The 17,811-nt window shown below is 38.3% G+C and overlaps 1 protein-coding gene across 2 annotated transcripts in view; it reads right to left on the minus strand.

The window, feature by feature from the left end:
* nptnb (neuroplastin b) overlaps positions 1-17,811 on the minus strand; it is a 120,737-nt gene that overhangs the window by 69,183 nt on the left and 33,743 nt on the right. The gene's annotated exons all lie outside the window — the stretch shown is intronic.

A 17,811-nucleotide genomic window follows, 5' to 3' on the forward strand; every position in this document is an offset into this window, starting at 1 on the left:
CAATCAGAAGTCGTTCTATTGTCAGGACACACTCAATATTGTGCATGTAAAGTGCACATTACCTTTAAAAAGAAAGCTACTTTGTAAATATATGCTAAAAAGAGAGCGCTATTGACAATCTGTTTGAGTTTAATCAGTCACGTCTGGTTCCCCTGAAGTCTTTTCATCAGAGACCCTTGTCGAGCAGACGCACGCTTGTCAACAATCACCCGACTCTTTTTGGCACGTCGCAGCAGCAATCAGTGGCAGCCTCGCTCTCGCTTGACCTCGATACGGGAAAACTTCCTGAAAGTTAACTTTAGGTTTGGTTGCTCTAATACCAAACTCAATGTAGACTGGATAGTCTTTCAGTATACCTTAAACCAAGCACACCTAGGTAGAACGTTCACTTTTGTTAGCGACTATAGGAAAGTTTGCCACATTTCTGAGGAACATGCATTTGTGAGAATGCCTTTAAGAGATGTGGAAAGAGGTTCCTACACCACATGTTGGTGGCAGGCTTAATCAAACATAGTGAACAATAACATTGGAACATCTAACCCCGAACACACTGCAGCAAATATGAGAAAATGTAGTCTCAAAAAGACCTACAAGCTTGTTTGGGAAGACCTCAAGTCTTCCCAAACAAGCCCTTCTCCCTATCACTCACACACACACACACACACACACACACACACACACACACACACACACACACACACACACACACACACACACACACAATTGCGCAATATACAGTATAAACTATGTACATTTTTAATATCTTCAATCGCAATATTGTGACAATGCATGTTGATGACACATTCTTGCCATGTACTGCAAATTTGACAGGGACAAGCGAAAGAGCGCGTCCCCAAGGCATTATGGCATTCTTGCTGGCGGCTAACGTCCCTCCACTGTGCAAAGCCACTTCTAAGTCTTCAGTCCTCGCCTCTATGGCAGCAAATAAACTAAGTACCATTATCCCTGGAGGACAAGAACTGTTTAAACAGGTTACACTACACACCATTGGAGGATAAGCTAATCGCAAGCAAGAGCTCTGGAATGTAAACAAAGGTGGGCGGAACAATACAAACATTGACAGTAGCACTTTGGGCTTGTTTGGGAAGACTTGGGGTCTTCCCAAACAAGCCTTTCTCCCTATCACTCACACACACACACACACACACAATTGCAGAATGTAAACAAAGGTGGGCGGAACGATACAAACATTGACAGTAACACTACCAAGTATAGTATCAGAATAGGTCAATATTTTTTGTATCACCCACAACCAATGTAAAGTATTGTGAGAATGAAATATTTGTAGGTGTTCTTTTTAATCCATAGTCATGCTTAAAGCAGCTAGTATTTTCCTATGTATTGTGTCTTCTCGTGATCTCCGTGCTTGTATCTTATCAATCAATCAATCAATCAATGTTTATTTATATAGCCCTAAATCACAAGTGTCTCAAAGGGCTGTACAAGCCACAACGACATCCTCGGTACAGAGCCCACATACGGGCAAGGAAAACTCACCCCAGTGGGACGTCAATGTGAATGACTATGAGAAACCTTGGAGAGGACCGCATATGTGGGTAACCCACCCCCCCCCCCCCCCCCCCCCCTCTAGGGGAGACCGAAAGCAATGGATGTCGAGTGGGTCTGACATAATATTGTGAAAGTCCAACACATCAGCGAAAGTCCAGTCCATGGTGGGGCCAGCAGGAACCATCCCGAGCGGAGACGGGTCAGCAGCGTAGAGATGTCCCCATCCGATGAACAGGCTAGCGGTCCACCCCGGAGCAGAGTAAAAAAGAAAAGAAAAGAAACGGCAGATCAACTGGTCTAAAAAGGGAGTCTATTTAAAGGCTAGAGTATACAAATGAGTTTTAAGATGAGACTTAAATGCTTCTACTGAGGTAGCATCTCTAACTTTTACCGGGAGGGCATTCCATAATATTGGAGCCCGAATAGAAAACGCTCTATAGCCCGCAGACTTTTTTTGGGCTCTGGGAATCACTACTAAGCCGGAGTTCTTTGAACGCAGATTTCTTGCCGGGACATATGGTACAATACAATCGGCAAGATAGGCAGGAGCTTGACCGTGTAGTATTTTATACGTAAGTAGTAAAACCTTAAAGTCGCATCTTAGGTGCACAGGAAGCCAGTGCAAGTGAGCCAGTATAGGCGTAATATGATCAAACTTTCTTGTTTTTGTCAAAAGTCTAGCAGCCGCATTTTGTACCATCTGTAATCTTTTAATGCTAGACATAGGGAGGCCCGAAAATAAAATGTTACAGTAATCGAGACGAGATGTAACGAACGCATGGATAATGATCTCAGCATCGCTTGTGGACAAAATGGAACGAATTTTAGCGATATTACGGAGATGAAAGAAGGCCGTTTTAGTAACACTCTTAATGTGTGACTCAAACGAGAGAGTTGGGTCGAAGATAATACCCAGATTATTTACCGAGTCGCCTTGTTTAATTGTTTGGTTGTCAAATGTTAAGGTGGTATTATTAAATAGATGTCGGTGTTGAGCAGGACCGATAATCAGCATTTCCGTTTTCTTAGCGTTGAGTTGCAAAAAGTTAGTGGACATCCATTGTTTAATTTCATTAAGACACGCCTCCAGCTGACTACAATCCGGCGTGTTGGTCAACTTTAGGGGCATGTTCGCTAGTAAACTCTGTGTTTCACCTTGAAGGCGCTGGAATGTCTATTGGGAGTATAATGTACTCCCTTTTTGTGGAGTAGGCCTTATCAGTTTAGAACAAAAAGGCTGTATTTCTTTCTGGGCGGGAGGGGCTGTTTTCATACTAAATGAAGCTGACTCTACCCGTTTGATTTTTAGACCGCTTCTTGATGCTGCTATTACAGCATTGTGAGGGCTGGTCTCCTAAAGCTTTAGTAAAACTTGATAGTATTGCTATTCTGTCTTGGTGGTCCTTCTTACTCAACATACCTGTATATGTCATCCGAAACCACTTGGAATTGACCAGTGTGTTTTATTCCCTGATAGGAAGACTGGTCGGACGCAACAGTATCCAAACATTAGAAGAATAAATGCTTATTCAGTGTTTCCCATAAACTGCCAAGATACCTGTGGTGGTGGGGGCGTGGCTATGGGCGTGGCCACCATGACATCATCGAGTAATTTGCATAATTTACTACAATGATATGATTTTCTCTAAAAAGGCTAAAAAAATGTATACTTACTAATTAATAACAGTTTTGTTTTAAACGTCCATCCATCGATCCATTTTACAATCTAATCACAACACTTTATGTACATATTTATATACAGATTTGAACAATAAGTTATTCACTGAAATATATTTATTAATTGTGGTTCTTACAAAAAATATATCTTATAAAATATAAAAGCTAAAATGTCTCTTAAAGCTCAGCCCCTTTAATTAGTGCATACTAAATAATTTAACTTTAGCCTACTACTACAACCATATTATTTACCAGCAACATAAAGTGAAACAGAGGCAGAGGTGTCCTGCCACAGTCAGTAACAAATAAACAGAAAACAGTAGTGGTCAAATACAAATAAGGCAACAAGAGAAGTATCCTACACTTCTCTTTTGTAAAGTAAATCTGAACAGCCTATATGGGCATCTACATCAACTATATGATTTGCCTGAGAAGCTGGACAGGACAAAAAAAAAAAAAAAAAAAAAATTATTTGTGGCGGACGTAATTCTTTCGTGGCGGGCCGCCACAAATAAATGAATGTGTGGGAAACACTGTTATTATATTTGAACATAAGTGTAGATATAAACATGTTACATCAGAAAGTAACCAGCCACAAACAGTCATTCAGCCCTTTGAGACACTTGTGATTTAGGGCTATATAAATAAACATTGATTGATTGATTGATTTAGCAAGTTGATTAATAATAGTTTTTTTTTTTAAATAGTAGGCAATATGTTACCGCATACATCCGCAGCAAAATTAGAAGCCTTTGTAACACCTTTTGAAATAGTTCCATTGTCATTAACATACCAAATAATATACTGTGATCGTTATCCCTGGAGGCGGCAACAGGATTAATCGACATCAAGGTTTTAATTAGTGAGATAACATAACCGGAAGAGGCTGAGGTTTCGTTTTTTTTTCTTCACCATCACTTGAGTGACAGACATGTTCGCCAATCAGAACTTGTGTGCCTCTCGTTTGTTCGTCTCTCGCTTCAAAATGGGAGAAATACGTCTCACTCTGTGCATCGTTCTCAGTAGCTGAGAGTGTTTATTTTACAGTAGAATTAACAAAACGCAGTAAGCCCCCTTTGCAGTCATTCAAAATCTATGTTTCGGTGGGCGGAGAGCAAGACAGGAAGCACAGACCAAGACCGTTGGGACTCGCTACTGAGAACTTTCTCAAAGCAATGACAACTACACACTAAAAAATGCTGGGTTATTTTGATAACCCAATTTATGAGTTGCGAGTGTTGGGTTAAATTTTGGAGTTATTTTTATGACGAGCAATCTAATTTTTGGGTTATAAGGGTATTATTTTAACTCAATGTCTGTGTTTTGAAAATAATGAACCATTTTTGGGTTGTTTTCAATGAGTAATGCATTTTGAGGTAAAACACTTTTTTTTATTAAAAAGTAACTTTTTTCTTAAAGGGAATTTTATTATGGATTAATCTCATTAACATTATTTACAATCACATATCTTATGTACATGAACATATTTGAGCATGCTGTATAGGACTACTATGACCATGCTCGGCAATTCTTGTAAAAAAATGTCACTCATATCTTGCTTTTGAGTATATTTTAATGGAATACAAATAATTTTGATCAGTATTTGGGAAGGAGTAGGACAAACCAGCAGTAGAATGTATCATTTTTAACTAACTGTTGGGTCAAGGAGCGCTTAATTGCGCAACCCAATAGTTGGGTTGGGAATAACCCAACATTGTAGTGAGCATAACTCAGCTTTTGTGTTGAATAAATGAAACCAAATAGTTGGGTTATGAATCAACCAACATTGAGTTAGCATTACTCAACGTTTGGGTTGAATAACCAAACGCAAAAGTTGGGTTGAAAAAATTAACCCAAAATCTTGAGTTAAAATAACTCAAATAAGGGGCTCGTCCTTTTTTGAACCAGCAGTTGGGTTAAAATTGGGTTGTTTTTCAACCCAACATATTTTAGTGTGTAGGAGGAAGAAATATGATGACAAAGCCAAATGTCATTGTGGTAATATTCCAGCCTCAAATCGGATAGGCAATATGAGCCCATCAACACGGACGAACAAGCAATAATGGAAACAAAGAAAAAGACAATGTCCAACCCAACCTAATTTTTTCAACTTGGGGAAAAAAGGAATTTTAAGATGTTCAATATTCATTTGAGTTAAAATTTTGCTTACAGAAATGAGTCCATGTTATTGTTTTGTTTGTTTATTTATTTAGGATAACAGCGTTATTTAGCTTCCAATTACAGTACAGTAGTAAAAAATTTGACAGTAACGAGTTACATAAATTATTACTACTATATTATGATTACAATACATTATGAACACTATAGTTTTTTATCCACCGTTTCCTCAGTTTAAGAGCATAACCTAAACAAAAGCTCTGCATAAGGCCAAATGTTTTTTTAAGTAAATTATTGCATATTGTTGTAATGTTTGGCACCTTGAGACAAGAATATGTTGACAGAGCAGTCTCACAGTTTTATGCATTGATATGTATAAAATGTGACACGTCTGTTCAACATAGTGTAGAAGTCTGGGGCGGTATCTCTGAATTGGTAGACCAATGGGTGTGTTCCAATTGTAGAGGGATCACACACTAGTTGAGCCTCGGATTCAGGAGGAATGGATTGTTGGATGGCTGTATAAAATGTAAAAATCTAATTTCAATTTCCCGGAGGGAAATATTGCAATTTGTTTTTTGGGGTTTTGTGCAGCCCCACTGGAGAATGCAATATATATCACGATATAGATTTTAGGCCATATCGCCCATCTCCCCATTTTGTATAGACGCAGCCATGATACAGACCAGTCTCAAATGTTAAGAAGTTATCAAATAACAGTGTATGCGTTATGATGCTAATTTGAAGATAAAAAATAAATATAAAAATCAATCAATAAAAAAATATATATATTTCTTACATTTTTTAATATTTTAGAAAACTAACTGACTCACATTAAAAGCAGTAACTACATTGTTTTACTGTTCTTACATTTACTATTAACAAGTGTTGGATCATATTTTTACTTTCATTAGTTTCTATGGGGAAAATAGTGGACAATAGTGGGGTAGTAACTCCCCCCATTAGTCCCGTAGAATAGGTACGTGTCTGCAATATTTAATGTATTTAAATACATGAACTAGTCCTCAGTCACATTACCAATCAAGTGCTTGTTAAACAGCACTTCACAGAAAACGCCACACATTAGGGGGCGACTGAATATGGTTAATCTCCTTTAATCCCACACAGATATTGCTGTGACAGCAGAAACAAGGTCATCAAACCTTCAATTTGGATGAGCCGGAAATCAACACCCCAACACCCAAATAAAAAAAATCCAGTTATGTCGTAAAAAAGGAAGGTCAAGCCACCACCTTCCACAAATATATCTTGGAATTCCAAACCAACAAATCACGTATCCCACTGGGATCTACCTCACACTGCAGTATCGTTAATAAACTGATACATGAGAGTTATTGCCCGAGCTGTAGAAGTCCCAGTGTGTGTCTGGGCTTCATTCATGCTCTAGTTCCACATCGCTAGTCAGCCCAACAACACATTGACAACACTAATGAACCTCATCTAATGAAAAATCACCTGGACCTCAGACACTCTTGGCAACCCTCCCCCAAAGCCTGTCAACTGTATAAAAAACAGAAAACGGCCTTAACTTTGTCCTCAATTGGTGAAGGAAATAACTGCTGGTTTTCTTCCAAATAGAACCCAATGTACACACTAAAAAATGTTGGGTTAAAAATTAACCCAATTTTAACCCAACTGCTGGTTCAGAAAAGTACGAAACCCTTGTTGGAGTTATTTTAACTCAACATTTTGGGTAAATTTTTTTCAACACAACTTTTGCGTTTATTTAACCAAAAAGTTGAGTTATGATAACTTAATGTTGGGTTATTCCCAACCAAACTATTGGGTTAAATTATTTAACCCAAAAGTTGAGTTATGGTAACTCATTGTTGGGTTATTCCAAACCCAACTATTGGGTTGCGCAATTTAGCGCTCCTTGACCCAATAGTTGGTTAAAAATGATTAATTTTACTGCTGGTTTGTCCTACTCCTTCCCAAATACTGATCAAAATTATTTTTGTTCCATTAAAATATACTAAAAAGCAAGATATGGTTGACATTTTTTTTTTTACAAGAATTGCCGTGAATGGTCATAGTTGGGTGGATCGTTCTCCCAGGATGCCGACGGGACTCTAGAGGCAAGGTGCAGGTAAGGAAATTATTTATTGTCCATAAATCATGCGGGATATAAACAAAAGAGCACCAGCATACCGATAGCACGGAAAGCTAATGGAATAGCGAACAAGAAAAGCTTAGCATGTAAACAAGCAAACAAAAAGGCGAAGCTTAGCTCAGGAATCAAATTAGTAGCCGTCCTAACTGTTGCGTGGAAGCAAATAAGAAAGCCAGACTGAGTGTGGCGAAAAGCAGGGAATAAGTAGCTCTCTGATTAGTGCCCAGGAGCAGGTGAGCGTCCCAAACACTAATCAGAGGCAGGTGAAAACAATATGCCGTCATGGCAACTAAAACACAAATCCAGGGATGCTCAAAACAGGAACGGAGGGAGTCAAAAACTAAACAAACATGACAGATCATGACATTAGTAGTTCTATACAGCATGCTCAAATATTTTCATGTATATAAGATGTGTGGTTGTAAATAATGTCAATGAGATTCATCCTTAATAAAATTCCCTTCAAGAATAATTATAAGAAGCCTTTTACCCATAAATACGTTACTCATTGAAAACAACCCAATAATGGTTCGTAGTTTTGAAAACCCAGAAATTGAGTTAAAATAATACCCTTATAACCCAAAAAATGGATTGCTCCTCATAAAAATAACTACAAAATTTAATCCAACACTCGCAACTCATAAATTGGGTTATCAAAATAACCCAGCATTTTTTAGTGTGTACACACTACACTACACTACACTAGTGTGTAGATGTCTGTACTAAATCGAGGTCAGAACTAACCATCTTCAACTTTCCAGTGTAGCCATTTGGTTGCAGTCAATTTGGAATGTGCAAACTTCGCTGTCATCTGGCTACCAACAGAAGTCCAACCGAAATATTTCACATACTTATCGATACATGAATTATAGTTGGTAACCATAGTAACAGTTTTGTTGTCCAAAACCATGCTCATGACTCACAGCCAGATGGAATTGAATTGAATAAAGGGACACAGAAATTTAGCAGGGGTGGGGAGGAGGGAGCACACACAAAAAAATTCCCGCTACGAAAAGTGTCGGAGGATATTTGGTTCTTACAATGTGAGCTTTCTATGCGCGATGCCTCTAGATATGCAGAGTAATTAGCATTTGTTTCCTTTCTCTGGAAACATCTGCCTCTATCAAGCTCACCACATAATTCCAGAGGGTGAAACCAAAGTCTAAACGCCTACACTGGTAAAGCGGAATTTTAATTTGACACATTTACTGTGACATTATTTACTACGGTTGTATGTATGGTTGCGTCAAAAACGACGTATTGTGGCAAAAGTGACTATCAATCCTTAATAACAGGAAATTAATGCATAGGGAGTATATTAAATGTGGTTCAAGGTGACCAAGATAGCCAGGGCATAATTTATATTCAGGCTCCATGGAGAGAGAGAGGAAAAACAAATGGAACAAACTACAGACGACACGCAACAAATGAGCCAGCGCAATTTGTGCGCGGTTCGAGCAAGGTGCAGGGAGATTGTAGCACAAAGCAGCTGGTGCTCATTCATTTCAAAGGTTTGAAATAAGTCGGGGGAAAATAAACACTGTGTATGTTAGTAGAAGTTATTTTGACAGAAAAGTGAAGTAAATTGCCCGCAAATCACAGTTGCAAACCAAAATCATGATTTTTTATGGTATTTAAATGTTAGTTATTAGCTATAAATCAAGATTCCAATGCACAACTTAATATACACTCCCAAACAACTTCTCCTTAAAGTGAGCAAACACAGATTTAAAGGCCTACTGAAACCCACTACTACCGACCACGCAGTCTGATGGTTTATATATCAATGATGAAATCTTAACATTGCAACACATGCCAATACGGCCGGGTTAACTTATAAAGTGCAATTTTAAATTTCCCGCGAAACTTCCGGTAGAAAACGTCTATGTATGATGGCGTATGCGTGTGACGTCAATGGTTGAAACAGAAGTATTCGAACACCATTGTATCCAATACAAAAAGCTCTGTTTTCATCGCAAAATTCCACAGTATTCTGGACATCTGTGTTGGTGAATCTTTTGCAATTTGTTTAATGAACAATGAAGACTGCAAAGAAGAAAGCTGTAGGTGGGATCGGTGTATTAGCGGCTGGCTACAGCAACACAATCAGGAGGACTTTGACTTGGATAACAGACACGCTATCCGACGCTAGCCGCCGACCGCATCGATGATCGGGTGAAGTCCTTCGTCGCTCCGTCGATCGCTGGAACGCAGGTGAACACTGGTGTTAATGAGCAGATGAGGGCTGGCTGGCGTAGGTGGATAGCTAATGTTTTTAGCATAGCTCTGTGAAGTCCCGTAGCTAAGTTAGCTTCAATGGCGTCGTTAGCAACAGCATTGTTAAGCTTCGACAGGCTGGAAAGCATTAACCGTGTAGTTACAGGTCCATGGTTTAATAGTATTGTTGATTTTCTGTCTATCCTTCCAGTCAGGGGTTTATTTCTTTTGTTTCTATCTGCAATTAAGCCCGATGTGCTATCACGTTAGCTCCGTAGCTAAAGAGCTACGTCGATGTATTGTCGTGGAGATAAAAGTCACTGTGAATGTCCATTTCGCGTTCTCGACTCTCATTTTCAAGAGGATATAGTATCCGTGGTGGTTTAAAATATAAATCCTTTATCCACAATAGAAAAAGGAGAACGTGTGGAATCCAATGAACCCTTGTACCAAAGTTACGGTCAGAGCGAAAAAAGATACGTCCTGCACTGCACTCTATTCCTTCACTCTCACGTTCCTCATCCACGAATCTTTCATCCTCGCTCAAATTAATGGGGTAATCGTCGCTTTCTCGGTCCGAATCGCTCTCGCTCCATTGTAAACAATGTGCAAATGTGAGGAGCTCTTCAACCTGTGACGTCACGCTACTTCCGGTACAGGCAAGGCTTTTTTTATCAGCGACCAAAAGTTGCGAACTTTATCGTCGATGTTCTCTACTAAATACTTTCAGCAAAAATATGGCAATATCGCAAAATGATCAAGTATGACACATATAATGGATCTGCTATCCCCGTTTAAATTTTAAAAAATCATTTCAGTAGGCCTTTAAATGTTAGTTATTAGCTATAAATCAAGATTCCAATGCACAGCTTAATATATACTCCCAAACAACTTCTCCTCAAAGTGAGCAAACACAGATTTAAGACTCTAATTATGGATAATAATTAGAGATGTCCGATAATATCGGACTGCCGATATTATCGGCCGGTAAATGCTTTAAAATGTAATATCGGAAATTATCGGTATCGATTTCAAAAAGTAAAATTTATGACTTTTTAAAATGCCGCTGTACGGAGTGGTACACGGACGTAGGGAGAAGTACAGAGCACTTGCGTCTCCCAGTCATACTTGCCAACCCTCCCGATTTTCCCGGGAGACTCCCGAATATCAGTGCCCCTCCCGAAAATCTCCAACCATTCTGCCGAATTTCTCCCGATTTCCACCCAGACAACAATATTGGGGACGTGCCTTTAAGGCGCTGCCTTTGCGTGCCGGCCCAATCACATAATATCTACGGCTTTTCACACACACAAGTGAATGCAATTCATACTTGGTCAACAGCCATACATGTCACACTGAGGGTGTCCGTATAAACAACTTTAACACTGTTACAAGTATGCGCCACACTGTGAACCCACACCAAACAAGAATGACAAACACATTTCGGGAGAACATCCGCACCGTAACACAACATAAACACAACAGAACAACTACCCAGAACCCTTTGCAGCACTAACTCTTCCGGGACGCTACAATATACAAAGTGTACACCCCCCGCTACCCTGTAACCCCCCACCCCACCTCAACCCCGCCCACCTCAACCTCCTCATGCTCTCTCAGGGAGAGCATGTCCCAAATTCCAAGCTGCTGTTTTGAGGCATGTTAAAAACAATTATGCACTTTGTGACTTCAATAATAAATATGGCAGTGCCATGTTGGCATTTTTTTCCATAATTTGAGTTGATTTATTTTGGAGAACTTTGTTACATTGTTTAATGCATCCAGCGGGGCATCACAACAAAATTAGGCATAATGTGTTAATTCCACAACTGTATATATCGGTATTGGTTGATATCGGAATCGGTAATTAAGAGTTGGACAATATCGGAATATCGGATATCGGCAAAAAAGCCATTATCGGACATCTCTAATAATAATAACTGTCGAGCAACAATATGATTATATTTTTTAAATCATTGCAGCCTAGTTGTTATATCATTAGTATTGAAAACATGGTTTTCTAAAAATATGTTGTCCTTTTTTGATTTTCTCTTCAAAAACAATGAATCCCCAAAAACTGGGCTCTAATAAGAGTGGTCATCTGATATTGAGGGTCGTCCTATATTCATGTCAATACTGTAGGAATGTCCGGGTTTCCCAAAATTTAAGTAGAGACCCGAAATATGTTACGGTCTATTTTATTGACATTTGTTTTGGGCCTGGGAGGAGCTTAATTTGTAATTTGGATGTTGGCAAATGTGGATCTATAATTTATAATAATTACCAAATGATAACAGACCCAACTTCTGCATTTCTCTTGTTTCAGTTATTTACTGTCACCAAGAGGCTTGGAGGTTCGAATACATGCTAGTATGTATGTAGGAAGATGTTTACTCAGACCGTATTTTTCCAGACTTTGAGTGTGTCTTTTGTTTACATAACCGGGTCTTTGGGGAAAAAAATAACCCTCATGTTATCAGAACCGTCCAGTCCTATAGTGATAATCTACTGTGTTTAGAACCATAACATGCATGCTAAATTAGGAACCTAAGTATATTTTTATTTTGAGCCCCCCCTCCCCCCATTACAATTGTTTTTTTATTTATGTGAACCGATTGTTGAACTTTTTTTTTTATCAAACTTGATTTTAATTTCAATCAATTAATCAAAGTTTACTTGTATAGCCCTTAATCACAAATGTCTCAAAGGGCTGCAAAAACCACACAACGACAATTTGAGCCATGCTTTGTACTAAAACAAGTTCATGGGAAGTACATTGCACATTAATTTTTTTCATTATTTTTAAGTGCAAAAAAAAAAGTTAACATCATTAAAACAAACATTTGTAACCTTCCAAAATCAACACCAAATTCAAACTCTTTGCCTTTGCCTTATATGATAAGCACTTATGGTGTGCGCCACGGGAGCTATTGCGTCAGTCATTGAGCAGGAAGCAGCTAGGAACACAAGTTGGAGTTGATTTTGGAAGGTTTATAAATTTATGTTAAAATAATTAATTATTTTCACTTATAAGGGCCCTATTATCCAAAAACAACTGTTCTTACATATTGTTACCTGCTGTTGTGTATATAGAATCTGTATAAGTTCCAGAAATTTGAAATCAAACCGTGGAGGCATTTCAGAAATATTTATAAAATAATCTTGCCTTCCTTCATACTTTCACCAAATTGGAATTTGCCTAATTGGGTAAGTTTTTCCCAAGTGTGACGTAAGAAGATTATCAAACTATGGTTAAGATTTACCCAAAGGGCTTTGCACGAGTCTGCCATTGTAGTTTTGACGCTGTCGTCTTTAAGCTCCTTCTTTTTCGCTATCCTCTTGTTGTGGGACAGACTGGCTCGTACATGCACATGCATCCTCCGCTGTTGCCATTTCTAATACAAAGTAGCGTATAGTTCTGACTTGATCTGTCAGTAGAATCGCTGTGGAATCCCTAAAAACTACAACAAAGATGGCGGGGAGAAGATGCTCTCAAAGTGGAGCCATGTAAACATAATCTATGCAACATTTTAAACAAAGAATTACCATTACATGTTATGTAGACCACAATGAAGTGTTTTAAATGTAGAAAAAAAATCACAGTATGACCCTCCATCCATTCATTTTCTAACTTTAAAAAATATATTATTGAACAATTTATTTCCCATGAACTAGTTTTAGTAAAAAGCAGGCATTAAATAAAATTTAAGTTTGATTGAAAAAGTATAACAACCTTTTAGTAAATACAAAAAAAATTGTAATGGGGGCCCCAAAGTAAATTCTGCTTAGGTCTTCAATTTAACATGGGCCGGCCCTTCATGTGATGGTTCTAAACCAGGGGTGTCAAACTCATTTTAGATTGGGGGCCACATGGAGAAAAATCTACTCCCAAGTGGGCCGGACTGGTAAAATCACGGCACCATAACTTAAAAATAAAGACAACTTCAGATTGTTTTCTTTGTTTAAAAATAGAACAAGCACATTCTGAAAATGTACAAATCATAATGTTGTTGTTTTGTTTTTTTACACTGACATGTTGCGGTTAATAGTTCGCTACCTTTATTTGTCGTTATTTATACTTTCTAAATAACTTATGTAATTATGTTCATCAGTCAACTCATTGGTGTTAATTTTCAATCTGTCAAAAAAAATTTTATATATATAAATCAAATTACAGGATGTTATTTAGGATGTTATTTATGTGATTTACTCATTTTCCTCGACTGGTGCACTAACATCATGTGTTTTTTTTGTTTTTTTACATATGTAGCATCATCTACAAAGATACAAAGAATTGCTATTGTGAAATCTAGGGCAGTGGTAAAAAATAAAAATAATAATATTTTTATTTTAATTTTTTTTTATCAAATCAACACAAAAAACACAATATATACATTATATATCAATATAGATCAATACAGTCTGCAGGGATACAGTCCGTAAGCACACATGATTGTATTTCTTTATGACAAAAAAATAAAATAAATACCATAACATCCCACCATTTCATATTTTTGTAACTATTTATTTGTATTATAATTTTAACATTAATCATTAATTGATTAAATATGATTTGTATTGTATTACTAAATCTGGTTTATATAACATTATTTTTCTAGTGTAGTGGTTCTCATGGTGGACTTTCAAAAATGTTGTGTGGGCTCTTTTTCTAAAATAGGGCTATTTATGCACATAATTGACTTTTAGAAAAGTCATTTTAGGAGTCAATGATATAACTAAGGATTGTATTTTTGTTAAGCTCAGATAATGTGTTAAATTGCCATAATATATTGTAGAGAGGGTAAGCATGGAGAGCAATGAGAGAGAGAGAGGCTGGTTGTCAGGTGTTAAAGAAGCAGTAGAACCACACAAAAAACCCGAGTTGTTTAAGCGCCGGTACTCCACTGATGTCGGAATAAAAGAGAGTTCCCCTGAGAGCCGACATCAAGCCGCACACAACCGCCACGCAGCCTGTGAGTCAGCTGCCTGCCTACAACCTGGATCCCCATCTGCGGTCCCACAAGGCAAAGGGAGAGAGAGAGCATCGAGTAGGAAAACCCCCCAGGGGCGGCAGCACTAGCCACATACAACGCACTGTGTGTTTGTGTGTTGGAGTGGAAGTGGGTGGCACTGTGACAGATTGTGTACTTCTACCCAGCATTTGTGTGACACGAGAGCTGTGACTGACTGATTTCGGAACTTTCGAATCTCAGGTCCGTTCGTTGTGCCGAATTGTCACGACAGGCAAAAAGCGGCTCGTGTGTGCCAGTGCAATGTGGCCGAAGCTCCAATGAGTTGTCATCGGTAATAAAAGATGAGCAGAATATTCCCAAAAAAGAGACCAGGCTCACATCTTGGCACAAAGTTATCGGTGAGAACACACTATTCTTTCTAAATTTGAATGTTGTGTGCTTTACTTACTTTTACACTTGTTTGACAGTTAGGAGTAAAGAGTAAGACGCAGGGAGTCGGTGGTCCCTCCTCACACTGCAAAAACTGAAATATAAGTAAGATTAAATATCTCAAAAAAGGGTGACATTTGCTTATGTTCTGTCTGATAAGATCATTCTTCTCACTAAGCAGATTTTATGTTAGTGTTTTGCTTGTTTTAAGGGTTTTGGTCCTAAAGGCCTACTGAAATCCACTACTACCGACCACGCAGTCTGATAGTTTATATATCAATGATGAAATCTTAACATTGCAACACATGCCAATACGGCCGGGTTAGCATACTAAAGTGCAATTTTAAATTTTGCGCGAAATATCCTGCTGAAAACGTCTCGGTATGATGACGCCTGCGCGTGACGTCACGGATTGTAGACGACATTTTGGGACAGCATTGTGGCCAGCTTTTAAGTCGTCTGTTTTCATCGCAAAATTCCACAGTATTCTGGACATCTGTGTTGGTGAATCTTTTGCAATTTGTTCAACGAACAATGGAGACAGAAAAGAAGAAAGCTGTAGGTGGGTAGCGGTGTATTTCGGCCGGCTGCAGCAACACAAACACGTAGCCGATGTTTCATTGTTTACATTCCCGAAAGATGACAGTCAAGCTTTACCATTGGCCTGTGGAGAACTGGGACAACAGAGACTCTTACCAGGAGGACTTTGAATTGGATACGCAGACGCGGTACCGTGAGTACGCAACCAGAATGTTGCCATAAGCATTTTGTTTAATTTGTATGTGTAACGCAGTACGCAGCTGCGGCTTCCAAACATTTGATCGCTTGCCCGTACGTGCGTGCCGCTATGTGCATGTCATGTACGTAACTTTGGGGACTTTGGGGAAATATATGGGCTGTATGAACTTTGGGGAGGTGAACGGTACTCTGGGCTGTGGGATTGAGTGTGTTGTGCGGGTGTTTGATTTGTATTGGCGGGTTATATGGACGGAAGGGGGGAGGTGTTTGTTATACAGGATTCATTTGTGGCATATTAAATATGAGCCTGGTTGTTTTGTGGCTAATAGAGTATATATATGTATTGTGTTTATTTACTGTTTTAGTCATTCCCAGCTGAATATCAGTTCCCACCTGCCTCTCACAGCATCTTCCCTATCTGAATCGCTTCCACTGCCCTCTAGTCCTTCACTCTCACTTTCCTCATCCACAAAGCTTTCATCCTCGCTCAAATTAATGGGGAAATCGTCGCTTTCTCGGTCCGAATCGCACTCGCTGCTGGTGGCCATGATTGTAAACAATGTGCAGATGTGAGGAGCTCCACAACCTGTGATGTCACGCGCATATCGTCTTCTACTTCCGGTACAGGCAAGGCTTTTTTATCAGCGACCAAAAGTTGCGAACTTTATCGTCGATGTTCTCTACTAAATCCTTTCAGCAAAAATATGGCAATATCGCGAAATGATCAAGTATGACACATAGAATGGACATGCTATCCCCGTTTAAATAAGAAAATCGCATTTCAGTAGGCCTTTAATATAAGATATTACAGCTTGTAGCTGAGATTTTATGACCTATATTGAGTAAAACTAGAATATGAACTGTTCCAAAGCTGTGTCATCAACACTCACAAGTATAAAACTACTTTTTTAAAGTAATAATTTCTTATTTCAAGCATGAAAAAAAAATCATGATTTTGTCACAATTGTGTCTCATAATTAAAACAGATGACAGCCAAATGGACTTTGCGGTTTTATTTTCAATGAAACAATAGAAAATAGGTACTCATATAGTAGTACAGTTGGCACAGTACAGTAAACTGACAGTTAATATTTAAACATTTAACATGTGACATTTCTAACAATTTTGAACAGAAATAGTTCATGCACATTTAGATGAATTCTTTAAAATTACAATTAAACATTTTTGGGCCGGGGGGGGCTGTATATATGCGCACTAATTGACAGAAAGAGCACGCACTTGGCGCGATGATGTCATGTTATCGATGGGAAAATGCATTTTTAGACAATATGATTTGCCTGAGCGGCTAGGAGACCCCGAGAGTAACAAGCGGTTGCCTTGTTGCCTTTCCATTAAGAACAATAAATTAGTTTTTAGTATAAGTTTGCTGGTTTCAAGAAATGTAATGCCGAGCGCATATCATTATGTCAAGATAATGGCACTAGCATTTACTTAATTTAAGAATATTTTTCAACATATTGAGCAAAAAGGTCTCTTTTTTTTTTTTCTACCAAGAAAAGTGCACTTGTTATTAGTGAGAATATACTTATTTTAAGGTATTTTTGGGGTCATTGAGGTTAGCTAATTTTACTTGTTTTGGAAAGTCTTGACAAGCCTAATTTTCTTGTTCTATTGGCAGATAATTTTGCTTAGTTAAAATAAAGTACCCCTCATTTTTCTAATTTTTTTTCTGGTTTTTGAACACTGACTTTTTGCAGTGCACCTAATTTCAAACTAAATTTCCATCATCAAACAGTGAGTAGTGTGTTTCTTTCTTTTGTATATTATACAACTTCTTTATGCTCTTAGTTAAGAATGTTGAGTTGTTACTGACATACAGTACAGGCCAAAAGTTTGGACACCCCATCTCCTCATTCAATGGGTTTTCTTTATTTTCATCACTATTTACATCATACATTGTCATTGAAGGCATCACAACTATGAATGAACACATGTGGAGTAATGTACTTCAGTGTTTTTCAGCCACTGTGCCGC

This window comes from Entelurus aequoreus, linkage group LG02 (genome assembly GCF_033978785.1).
Source record: "Entelurus aequoreus isolate RoL-2023_Sb linkage group LG02, RoL_Eaeq_v1.1, whole genome shotgun sequence".
NCBI lineage: Eukaryota > Metazoa > Chordata > Actinopteri > Syngnathiformes > Syngnathidae > Entelurus > Entelurus aequoreus.